This window comes from Carassius gibelio, chromosome B8, assembly GCF_023724105.1.
Source record: "Carassius gibelio isolate Cgi1373 ecotype wild population from Czech Republic chromosome B8, carGib1.2-hapl.c, whole genome shotgun sequence".
In the NCBI taxonomy this organism is placed as follows: Eukaryota; Metazoa; Chordata; class Actinopteri; order Cypriniformes; family Cyprinidae; genus Carassius; species Carassius gibelio.
In genome coordinates this window covers 29,426,926-29,439,753 of record NC_068403.1, presented here as the reverse complement: position 1 = coordinate 29,439,753, position 12,828 = coordinate 29,426,926, and the positions used below count along the sequence as shown (strand labels likewise).

Sequence of the window (12,828 nt, the reverse complement as noted above, 5' to 3'; positions counted from 1 at the left end):
ACCCCTCACACTATGATCACGGAGGTATACCAGCTGACCCTCCGTCAGTGGTGCTTCCGTCACCCGCTGGTCATGCCGGGCCTTTCGCCGATCGGCTGCAGCACCCAACCGTTCACGAGCACCCTCAAACGTAACTTGCAACTGATCCTGCTGCTCCAGAATCCACCTATTAACCCCGCCTGACAGTGGCTCTTGGACTCTGCCCAGTAAGAAATCAACAGGAAGTCTAGGTTCCTGTCCAAACATTAGGAAAAACGGAGATTCCCCGGTTGCCTGATGAGGAGTAGTGTTGTACGCAAAGAGTACCTGGGGGAGGCAAAACGGCCAATCACCCTTTTTGGAGGGTGGCAAAGTGCGCAACAGATCATGCAAGGTTCTGTTAAAACGCTCACACTGGCCGTTTCCGGCCGGGTGATATTGAGTGGTACGTGACTTCTCGACTCCATAAAGACAACAGAGCTGTTGAATAAGGACGGATTCAAAATTCCGACCTTGTTCAGAGTGGATACGCCCTGGCAAGCCAAATTTACAAAATCACTCCACTACAAGAACCTGAGCTACAGTCTCTGCCCGTTGGTCTCTAGTGGGTACTGCCAAGGTGTATTTTGTGAAAATATCGGTCATGACCAACACATTCTCAAGGCCAGACCTCGAAGGCTCCAACACTGTAAAATCCAAGGCCACAATATCGTTCGGCCGAGCAGCCAACAGGTGCCCCATAAAACTAGACGGGGGAATGGGGACACCTTTAGCACACTGGCACCGCTCATACTCATGACACCAGCGGTCAATATCCGCCGACATACCAGGCCAGTAGCATCGCTGGCGCACTAGCTGAAATGTACGCTCTACCCCCTGGTGCCCATGCTGTTGGTGAAGCTGGGTCAAGACATATTGTTTCATAACTGCCGGCAATAACACCTGGAAGATTTCCTCTCCCCCGTCTGAGCGGAACACATGCCGGTAGAGCACTCCATCAGTCTCCACTAGGCGGTCCCATTGCCGAAGCAGAATAATTGCCAACCTGGAGAGTGTCTTGCGCTCTTCAGGAGTCAGGGGCAACTTACGCCTCCAAAACTGCAACAACTCTCCTATGACTGGGTCTGCTACCTGCTGAGCAACCAGGTCGCTATGTGAAGTACAGGGAAATGCGGTCATCTGGTTGACCAAAGTCACCAATCCACCTTGGGCAGCTTGCTGCAACGCCACTGGAACGGCCATACCTGAACACAACTGGTGCACTTCCGTACCCGGAAGATTTTGACGAGACAAGGCGTCAGCATTGTGATTGCTTCTAACTGACCTATATTTGATCTCAAAATCAAACGATGCCAATTGGGCAGCCCAGCGCTGCTCCATGGCACCCAACTTTGCAGAAGTCAGGTAGCTAAGGCTCCAGTAATGGAGGCCCCTAAGCCTCCATTACTGCAATCCAACTCTAAAATAAAAGGCAGTGAAAAGTCAGTGTAGGCGAACACTGGGGCTGTGGTTAACTTACCTTTCAACCCCTCAAAGCCACACTGACATTCTGTGGACCAAGCTTGAGCAAACTCCTGAACACCCCGCTTCGGGCACTTTGGGCTTGCCAGCTGAGCCACCAACCTGTGAAGAGGGGCAGCCAACTTGGCAAACCCCTCAACAAGCCGTCGATAATAGCTAGCGAATCCCAAAAATGAGCGCAACTCTGCAACACTGGTGGGACATGGCCATTGTGCAACTGCCTCTACCTTCCCCGGGTCAGTAGAAACTCCTTCCTAAGAAATGACATGCCCCAAATAGTGTACTTCCTTTTTGAAAAAGGCACACTTAGATAGTTTGGCCTTCAACCCTTCAGTCTGCAAGCGGCTCAGGACGACCTCCATCCGAGCAAGATGTTGATCCACCGAGGAGGAAAAGACAACAATATCATCAAGATATAAGAGAAGGGACTGGCATTGCTGATCACCAAACAACCGCTCCATCAATCGTTGGAAGGTGCTTGGGGCATTGCACAACCCAAAAGGCACCCTGTTCCACTCAAATAACAAATAAACCGAACGGAGTGCAAAAAGCAGTTTTAAATTTGTCCCCCTCAGCTACAGGTACCTGATTGTACCCGCTGGCCAGGTCCATGGTAGAAAACCAATGGGCCCTGGCCAGCGAGTCCAAAGTCTCCTCAATACGTGGTAGAGGGAATGCATCCTTCCTAGTCTTCGAATTTAAGAGACGGTAGTCCACGCACATGCGTAAACTACCATCCTTCTTTTTGACCAAGACAATAGGCGAAGCATAAGGACTGCAGCTCTCTCTAATTCCCAGATTTTCCAACAATTGATTGATATGTGCCTTTACCACCTCATACTCGGATGTAGGAATACGCCGAAACCGCTGCCTAACAGGGGTGTCATCCAATAAGGGAATCTCATGGGATATCAGATTAGTACATCCCAAATCCCCATCGTCCATAGCGAACACAGACACATACTTCTCCAGTAATGCCCTGACCTTACCCTGTTCTTCTTCTGGCAGCACCAATAGATCTAGCATAGCTACCTGTTCCTGTACAGTGGGGGAAACGTGCACAACCTGTGTACTCACCTTGGCGGTAACCATCTTAACTTCTGTGACCTCTGGGCTCAAACTAATCACATCAACCTTGTTCACTGTGCCAATGACAGTGCTAGCGTACAGCAACACATCCACAGTACCAACATTAACTATGGGCACATAGACTGTACCACCATCCACCCTTAAAAGAGAAGGAGATGCCAGCAAACCTGAGGGTAGAACAGATGCTGGTGGTTCAAACAGTACTGTAACGCTCGAATGTGTCACTGAACAGGTTGCAGCAACAAATTTCATAGTGCCACCCGAGATGCGACACGCCCGACGTCCCCGCACTTTGACTCGCCCCCCACAATCCGAAACCGACCGACCGCCAAACTGATGGCAATGTTGTAAAGCCTGAAAAACAGAATGAGGGGCCTGAGACACGATTGGTAGGTCGAAGAGAGCTGTGCCATGCTGGCCAAAGAGCTCCTGGTAGCAGCGGCCCAGGATGTTCATGCCCAACACCCCAGGGACATCTACACACATGCCACCAGGGGGATCTCGGACCACCAGCACACCGCAACCTAAAACTACTCGACCACAGAGCTCCACGTCTAGTTCCAAATAACCAACATAAGGAATTGAAAGGCCATTGGCCACTCGAAGCTGTAACCAATGACACGCTTTAAGCTGTTCCTGACCCCACAACCCAAAATTAGCCACAAACCAACCTTCAGTAATGGTGGACACCATGGAACCGGTGTCCACCAGGCAAGGTACCTGAACCCCACCCATCAATACAACTAGCTGTGGGCAAGAAGACATAAAGCGTGACATAAAATCAGAACTAGATACATTTTTGGAGCCTATCGTTTTCCCAACCAAGTTGTGGCCCTGCAACTCGGTGGGAACTAGTTTTCCGACGGCTGCACGGATGATGCCTGTCCACCTCTCATTAAAGCAGAATTCAAATGGGCTGATGGTGGAATGGGTATCCGCTCCCCATCGCAATCCCTGGCAAAATGGCCAGGTTGCTGACACCTTCTGCAAATTAAATTAGCCTTAAATGGTCGCGAATGTGACTGGGGATTTTGCAGCTGAGCCATACCTTGGGTTAACTGATTCAATTGTTGTTGCTGCTTTCTGAGCATTTCCCGTAGTTCACTCATTTCTGACATTGCTGAACCCCTGTTGTTACCGTGCTGATGTCCCTGCACCCCATATTGAATGCCATAAGCGGATGGAACAGACTGACTTCGACTACGCACCCCACCAGGCATGCCTTCTCTTTCCCAACGAAGAGCTTCACTGCGAATGTCAAACAAAGTTGCAGTAGGTTGACGACGCACCAATTGCTTAAGTTCACGTCGAAGAGCGCAATCATTAACGTATTCAACAAACTGATCTCTTAGCAAAATTTCAGCGTTAGGCATACCATGAGGCGACTGATTTTTTACTTTTTCCAGAAGACTCATCAGAGCCAAGGAGAATTCCACCAATGTCTCCGCCTCCTGCTGTCTTCTGGAAAAGAACGACTCCTGGAGCGCTACATAAGACTTTGTACAACCATACAAATCACGCAATACCTGAATAATTTGATTCGGATCCTCCCTCTCGTTCCTAGACCGGTTACGGATTTCTTCCCTCGCCTCTCCCTCCAGATGATCGAACAAGAAAAATGCCTGATCAGAGGTAGACAGATGGCGGAGTCGCATACAGGCCTGGGCTTCCTCCACCCACACATTGATGCCAATGCCCGACCGGCCACTAAACTTTGGACACTTACGATCCCGGGGCACGAAAACAAACCGCTCCGCTGTCGAAGCACCAGCACCAATGCGTGGGGGATCTGCAGTCACAGGAATAGTAACATTAGATGGACCTGGCTGTGCAACCAACACTGGCTCTTGCCGCAGCCTTTCATTATCAGCTTTTAGTTGGGCTACTAAATCTCTCAACTCACGTAATTCATCCTCCATTTTGTGTAACTGCACAAGCACTTACCACAAATATAAAATAAGATTAACTTGTGCCGATCCACCACAAAGAGTGACTGCTACTGTCTGGTTCCTACCAAAAACAGAAAATAAAAAAAACAAACAAAAAGACAGACAAACAGAATACCCACGTCTCTGTACTATACAAGAGGGAACCCTGCTGACTACGCCAGAATGTGGCGGGGCAGTGTAATTTTTGGAACACAAGAGCAAATTTTTATTCCCTAATAAATAAAAGTCCGACTACGCCACCCTAGGGGTTAGCCCCAGGGAAAATACTCAAACAATGAGCACAGCACACAGGTTCGATTCCCTCATAGCATTGGGCAAGAGACGGGAGTAATACAAAAATACAAATGTTTATTAATAGAAAAATACTTTAAAATGTTGGAAACTGAAACCCACTTTTAAACTAAACAATAAGAAAAACATGCAAAAAACAGAAAATAAATACCGGCAGGCCTGGGGCTCCCAACGGCAGGAACCCTTCTACGCGCACACACACCCCGTGTCACTTAATCACACAATCACACACTCAACAGTGTACACTGCACACAATAAAGGACAACCACCACCAGGAGTAGGAAGAGCAATCCACCCGTGGGACCACAGCGCCTGCCAAATAAAGATAAGAACTATAACAATGTTCATAAAAAAATAACCAAATGGACATCAATAAAGCAAATCCTCACAACAATAAATGTAAATGACGAAAATAAAAGAAAAAAAAAACACTCAAGCGCAGGAACGTCAATTAGTTGGTCACCTAAATAATACAAGACAATTTTAGCTCAATAGAGGTTCACACACAAATAAAATTGTACTTATAGATGGTTGATCACATGAACCAAGCAATTAAATGGCTTGATTACATATAACACGCCGTTTAATTGGCTTTACATAAATAAAGATGAAATAAAAATCAAGGTAACCAAACAAACTATCCTTCCAAAAATTAGAGGTTAGTTAACAGAAAATAAACAAAAGAGGTTTCAAATCAAACAAAGACACAAAGGGCAGCAAGCTCCCCCACACAATCCAGGGTCAAATATAATGCCACGATAAGAACCAAACGAGCAGTCCCCGTCTCTTTAGTGATGATCGCGTCAGCGCGGCCGTATTAACCGCAGCACTTTAATAGTGTGAAGACAGTAGCAACAATCACGGCATAGAACGAGAAGGAGAATCCTATAAAAACCAAACGGAGATGTTACCAATCGTAATACTATCCCCACTCCCAGTCATAGTAAAGTATAAACACTTACCATCAGGAGATCACGCTAGATAGCATGTTTAAACACGGATTGGTCAGTCATGCCCACCGGTTACACAAGGGAATACAGGGAATCACGCCTATTTTATATCCGAAAGAATGTTAAACCCACACCGCCATTTCAGCACCATATCACAAGCTCTTAACAATAAACATTACCTGTGAGGTGAACAGTCATCAGACCCACTAAGCAGCACGGAGGGCACCGCACCAAAGCTGCACTAATTGATAACAATGAGTTAAAAAGTTATACATAGGAAAACTCCAGAAAGGATCACCCATTAAACACAGCTCGCTTACCTACAACCACCGTCGACGCTAGAAAAAACAAACGGAGAAATCGGATGTGACACATCCCAGGTAACAGCCAATCAGACTTAAATGCAAGGTACTACTTGCTGATAGGATGACACTGCTGTCAATCACCTGATACCGTTACACATGCATAGTTTTTAGGTCCTATAATTAACACCTCTGTTTTTCAGAATTTAGCAGTAAGAATTTACTCGTTATCTAGTTTTTTATATCGACTATGCATTCCATTAGTTTTTCAAATTGGTGTGTTTTGCCGGGCCGCAAAGGAATATAGAGCTGTGTATCATCAGCATAACAGTGAAAGCTAACACCATGTTTCCTGATGATATATGATATAAGTATGATTTAAACCATGCTAATGCACTTCCATTGATGCAAACAAAGTGTTCAAGTCTATGCAAAAGAATGTTGTGGTCAGTAGTGTTGAGCACAGCACTAAGATCCAATAAAACTAATTGAGAGATACAACCACCATCAGATGATAAGAGCAGGTCATTTGTAACTCTAAGGAGAGCAGTCGCAGTACTGTGATACGGTCTAAATCCTGACTGGAAATCCTCACAGATACCATTTTTCTTTTAGAAAGATTATAATTGTGAGGATACTGCCTTTTTTAGTATCTTGGAAAAAAAGGGAGATTCGAGATTAGTCTATAATTAACAAGTTCTTTGGGGTCTGGGAAGAAAAGTAGCAGCGCTCCTATATGAAGAATTTGTCCGGAGGTTCAAGCTCCAATCAGGTTTGCATTCTGGTCTCGATAACACAGCATCTTGAAAATGAATGTACGAGGGGTTGATTTTGAATGTTCACCGCCATAAATACAGTGGGCTTTTTCTTTCTCCATTACATTGCCAGCAAGAGAGGGAATCTATTTAGGAAGGTGATTCTATATACAGTATTGTTCAAAATAATAGCAGTACAATGTGACTAACCAGAATAATCAAGGTTTTTCGTATATTTTTTTATTGCTACGTGGCAAACAAGTTACCAGTAGGTTCAGTAGATTCTCAGAAAACAAATGAGACCCAGCATTCATGATATGCACGCTCTTAAGGCTGTGCAATTGGGCAATTAGTTGAATTAGTTGAAAGGGGTGTGTTCAAAAAAATAGCAGTGTGGCATTCAATCACTGAGGTCATCAATTTTGTGAAGAAACAGGTGTGAATCAGGTGGCCCCTATTTAAGGATGAAGCCAACACTTGTTGAACATGCATTTGAAAGCTGAGGAAAATGGGTCGTTCAAGACATTGTTCAGAAGAACAGCGTACTTTGATTAAAAAGTTGATTAGAGAGGGGAAAACCTATAAAGAGGTGCAAAAAATGATAGGCTGTTCAGCTAAAATGATCTCCAATGCCTTAAAATGGAGAGCAAAACCAGAGAGACGTGGAAGAAAACGGAAGACAACCATCAAAATGGATAGAAGAATAACCAGAATGGCAAAGGCTCAGCCAATGATCACCTCCAGGATGATCAAAGACAGTCTGGAGTTACCTGTAAGTACTGTGACAGTTAGAAGACGTCTGTGTGAAGCTAATCTATTTTCAAGAATCCCCCGCAAAGTCCCTCTGTTAAAAAAAGGCATGTGCAGAAGAGGTTACAATTTGCCAAAGAACACGTCAACTGGCCTAAAGAGAAATGGAGGAACATTTTGTGGACTGATGAGAGTAAAATTGTTCTTTTTGGGTCCAAGGGCCACAGGCAGTTTGTGAGACGACCCCCAAACTCTGAATTCAAGCCACAGTACACAGTGAAGACAGTGAAGCATGGAGGTGCAAGCATCATGATATGGGCATGTTTCTCCTACTATGGTGTTGGGCCTATTTAGCGCATACCAGGGATCATGGATCAGTTTGCATATGATAAAATACTTGAAGAGGTCATGTTGCCCTATGCTGAAGAGGACATGCCCTTGAAATGGTTGTTTCAACAAGACAATGACCCAAAACACACTAGTAAACGGGCAAAGTCTTGGTTCCAAACCAACAAAATTAATGTTATGGAGTGGCCAGCCCAATCTCCAGACCTTAATCCAATTGAGAACTTGTGGGGTGATATCAAAAATGCTGTTTCTGAAGCAAAACCAAGAAATGTGAATGAATTGTGGAATGTTGTTAAAGAATCATGGAGTGGAATAACAGCTGAGAGGTGCCACAAGTTGGTTGACTCCATGCCACACAGATGTCAAGCAGTTTTAAAAAACTGTGGTCATACAACTAAATATTAGTTTAGTGATTCACAGGATTGCTAAATCCCAGAAAAAAAAAATGTTTGTACAAAATAGTTTTGAGTTTGTACAGTCAAAGGTAGACACTGCTATTTTTTTGAACACACCCCTTTCAACTAATTGCCCAATTGCACAGCATTAAGAGCGTGCATATCATGAATGCTGGGTCTTGTTTGTTTTCTGACAATCTACTGAACCTACTGGTAACTTGTTTGCCACGTAGCAATAAAAAATATACTAAAAACCTTGATTATTCTGGTTAGTCACATTGTACTGCTATTATTTTGAACAATACTGTAAGTCCCAGAGGGTCATCTCTTTCTACTGCTTCTTTCAGTCCCATTAGATGAATACTGGACTGGCAGATTTTATCCTCGATTCTCGCCAACTTTTCCTGAAGGGAGTCCACTGCTATCTTAACCTCTGCTGTGTCTTTTTTTGCGTGACGAAGAGCTGTTTGCATGTTATCAAAATAATTTCTAATCAAATGAACATCCACTTTCACAACTTCAAGTCAATCCACAATCATGGCAAAATTCTTCTTTAAACAGTTCCCTGACAAAGTTAAGGTGCATCATTAATACTTCGGCAACAATGGGGTGAAGTTCCCCCTCAGGAACATAATTAGGTTCTTTTCTCTGGCAAAGCCAGTGTCAATTGACATTTGCCATCTCCATTCATACAGGTACATTAGAAAAAGTAAAAAACTAAACAAATGTTGATAATTTTGCTGAGAAAAAAAAAACTGATTAAGGAAACACCATCATTGCTATTGGTGGGCCAATGTGATAAGTTTAATTTTTTCTGTATTTTAAAAATATGACAACAGACTTACCAGCCTCTTGTTATTAGATATTACTAATGTCACCGAGCAATGTTCGAAGCATATTTAGTCATCAGAATAGTACTCTAACATAAATATCACCCTGCAGCTCAAGACTGGTTATCCACTGAAGCTAAGCTAAGCAGGGTTGAGCTGGTCAGTAGCAGCTGAAGAATCACACGACAGGGTTTGGTGCAAAGTGAAGCCCCGGAGGGTGTATTTATTAAATGGTGCTCGGTGCAGTGCTGAATCCTGTAGTGTCCGGTGCTCGTCCTCGGTGCCACGTGATCCTGTTTGCCGGCCGGCTGAGTGCAAGGGAACTTGGTGTCCGGTGCTCGGGTGGCGGGCTGGTCGATCCGCAGCTGTCTAGAGGGACAAGAGACACAATGTTAGTTTCAGTCATCTGAAGATCCTCTCTCCCTGTGTCACCCTCAGCCACAGCGTTTATAGTCCTCTCCTCATCCGCTTCAGCTGGGACCGATCAGCCCGCTGTGATTGCGTGCAGGTGAATCTCCCTCGTTGCCAGGGCGACGCTGATAGGTGCCAAGGACACGGCTCACACCCCCCCCCCCCCCTAAGCGTCGCTCTGGTTCCTCGGGCGAGGGGGGAGGCGGGTGCTGGTGGAGGAAGAGTACCTGACAGACCTGTGAAAGCTGTCCACAGGCGGGAGAGTCCGTCCGCATTGGCGGTTCCAGCTCGATGTCGCACGTCAAAGTGGAAGTCCTGGAGCGCTAGGAACCACCGCGTTACCCGGGCATTGGTGTCCTTAGCCCGGGCCATCCACTGCAACGGGGCATGATCGGTGAAGAGGGTGAATTTCCGTCCCAGTAGGTAATATTTCAGCTCCAGGACTGCCCACTTGACGGCCAGCGCCTCCTTCTCCACTGCCGCGTATCGTTGCTCGGTGGTGGACAGCTTTCGGCTGATGTAGACCACCGGGTGCTCCTCACCGTCTTGCACCTGGGACAGGACGGCTCCCAACCCGGTGTCGGATGCGTCCGTCTGCAATAAGAAGGGACAGTTAAAGTCGGGAGCGCGCAACAGTGGCTCAGACGTGAGCGCCGCCTTTATCCTTCTGAATGCCTCCTCTTCCGGGGTTCCCCACTTTACCGTATCCGGCTGTCCCTTCTTATTGAGGTCTGTCAGGGCCGTCGCTAGGGAGGAGAAGTTGGGTATAAAACATCGATAATACCCAGCCAACCCCAAGAAGGCCCGTACCTGTTTCTTGGTGGAGGGCCTCGGGGCCGAGAGAATGGCTGTCACTTTTCCCTGTTGTGGACGGATTAGGCCCCGGCCCACCTGGAAACCGAGGTACTGTGCTTCAGGTAGGGTGAGGTGGCATTTCTTGGGGTTGGCGGTGAGCCCTGCCCGCCGTAGCTCAAGAAGCACCCTCCGGAGCCGCTCCAGATGGTCCTCCCAGGTCTCCGAGTGGATGACCACATCGTCTATGTAGGCCGCGGCGTAGGCTTGATGGGGTCTCAGCACTATGTCCATCATCCTCTGGAAGGTAGCCGGAGCCCCGTGTAGCCCGAAGGGGAGAACCCGGTACTGCCAGTGGCCAGTAGGGGTGGAGAAGGCGGTCTTTGGTTTAGCGGTCTCTGTTAACGGTACCTGCCAATAGCCCTTGGTGAGATCGAGCGTGGATATGAACCGGGCTCTCCCCAGCCGCTCCAGCAGCTCATCCACACGGGGCATCGGGTATCCGTCGAACTCGGAGACCTCGGCGGAAGTCGTTACCGGAGGGTGCCGTCCGGTTTTGGGACCATGACTATGGGACTGGACCAGGGGCTACGGGAGGGCTCGATGACCCCTAGCTTCAGCATCTCTTGCACCCCTTCTTCAACCGCGTGTCGCCGGGCCTCCGGAATTCGATAGGGCCGCTGCCGCACAACGGTCCCTTGTGGTGTGCGGACATCATGCTGCAGTAGGTTGGTCCGCCCGGGCCGTGGGGAGAACACATCGGAGAACTGACCGACCAAATGTTGAAGCTCTGTCTTCTGGGCGGCCGACAGGTGGGGGCTGACGTCAACAACCACGGGTGAGGAGGCGGCTAGGGCCGCAAGCTGAGTCCCCGTCCCCTCCCAGCGTTTCAGGAGATTGATGTGGTACAGTTGGCTTTCCTTCCGACGCCCCGGCTGGCGTATTCTGTAAGTCACGGGCCCCACCTTCTCCGCGACGATGTACGGGCCTTGCCACTTGGCAAGGAATTTACATGCCGCTTTGGGGACGAGGACTAGAACGTAGTCCCCTGGCTGGAATTCCCGTAGTTGCCAGGCCGCCAGGTGCTCCCGGACGCGGGGCATGACACGGTCGATCCTCTCCCTCATCTCCCTCACGTGCTCGATCGTGGTCCGATGGGCGGTCGGCTGCTGCTCCCAGGCCTCTCGGGCGACATCGAGCAGGCCACGGGGCTGCCGCCCAAACAGGAGCTCGAATGGCGTGAGTCCAGTGGAGGCCTGGGGGACTTCCCGGATGCCGAAGAGGACGTACGGCAGCATTTGATCCCAATCCCGTCGGTCGTCCGCAGCCACGCGGCGGAGCATCTGCTTCAAGGTTTTGTTGAACCTTTCGACCAGCCCATCGGTGTGGGTGGTACACGGTGGTCCGAAGCTGCTTGACCTTTAGGAGGTGGCAGAGGTCAGCCATCGTCCGGGACATGAAGGGGGTGCCCTGGTCGGTCAGTATCTCCCGGGGTATGCCGACCCGGCTGCACAGCAGGAAGAGCTCCTGGGCGATGGCCTTGGACGTGGCTTTGCGCAGTGGAATGGCTTCGGGGTACCAGGTCGCATAATCCACGATGACGAGGATGTTTTCGTGTCCCCGGGCGGACTTTGGCAGCGGCCCTACGAGGTCCATTCCTATTCGCTCAAAGGGCACCTCAATGATGGGTAGCAGGATTAGCGGAGCTGGGGGAGGAGCTTGGGGGGACGTCCGTTGACAGTCCGGACACGCCAGACAAAACCGCTTGATCTCCGTCTCCATGCCGGGCCAATGGAACCGGTCCCGGACTCGGTGAGTGGTGTTTTGCGCCCCCAGGTGGCCCGCCATAGGATGGGAATGGGCTAGCTCGATGATCGTCTGTGTCTTCGTGCGTGGGACTACCAATAGCTTGACCTCCTCCCCTCTCCGCTGTGGGACACAGTACAGCAGGCCGTTCTGAACCACGAAGTGTGGGGTTGGGTGTGGTGGTGGTTGGACCTCTTTTCCCTCAACCACTCTCACCTGCTTCCAGCAGTGCTTCAGCCGGTCGTCCCCGAGCTGCTCCTTTAATAAAACTTCCCCCACCCCGTACCTGCTGGAACACATCATAGAAAAGGTTAGCACTTTGGGGGGGGGGGGCTCACCATCTCGGGCGCTGTCCGAAGCGAGGAGGACAGGGCGCTGTCGGGGACCCCGGCTGTGGTTCTTCCTCTTCTGGCGGTTCCCGGCAGGGCTGGCAGGCCGGGTGACTTGGGTGAGCAGTTGGTCGAAGCCTGGCCAGTCTCTCCCCAACAGCACGGGCACAGGCAGGTCCCTGACTACGCCCACTTCTAACGGCCAGGTGCCAGCTCTCGTGGAGAGTGTGACTCGTCGGGTGGGCACGTTCTGGGTGTCCCCATGGATGCAGGTAATGGAGAGGCGTGCTTTGGTTCCCGTCCATGGGGGAAACAGGGAGGACTGGACCAG

The 12,828-nt window shown here is 48.9% G+C and overlaps 1 protein-coding gene across 1 annotated transcript in view; it reads right to left on the bottom strand.

The window, feature by feature from the left end:
- Window positions 1–12,828, bottom strand: part of LOC127963166 (uncharacterized) — a 392,897-nt gene that overhangs the window by 125,710 nt on the left and 254,359 nt on the right. The gene's annotated exons all lie outside the window — the stretch shown is intronic.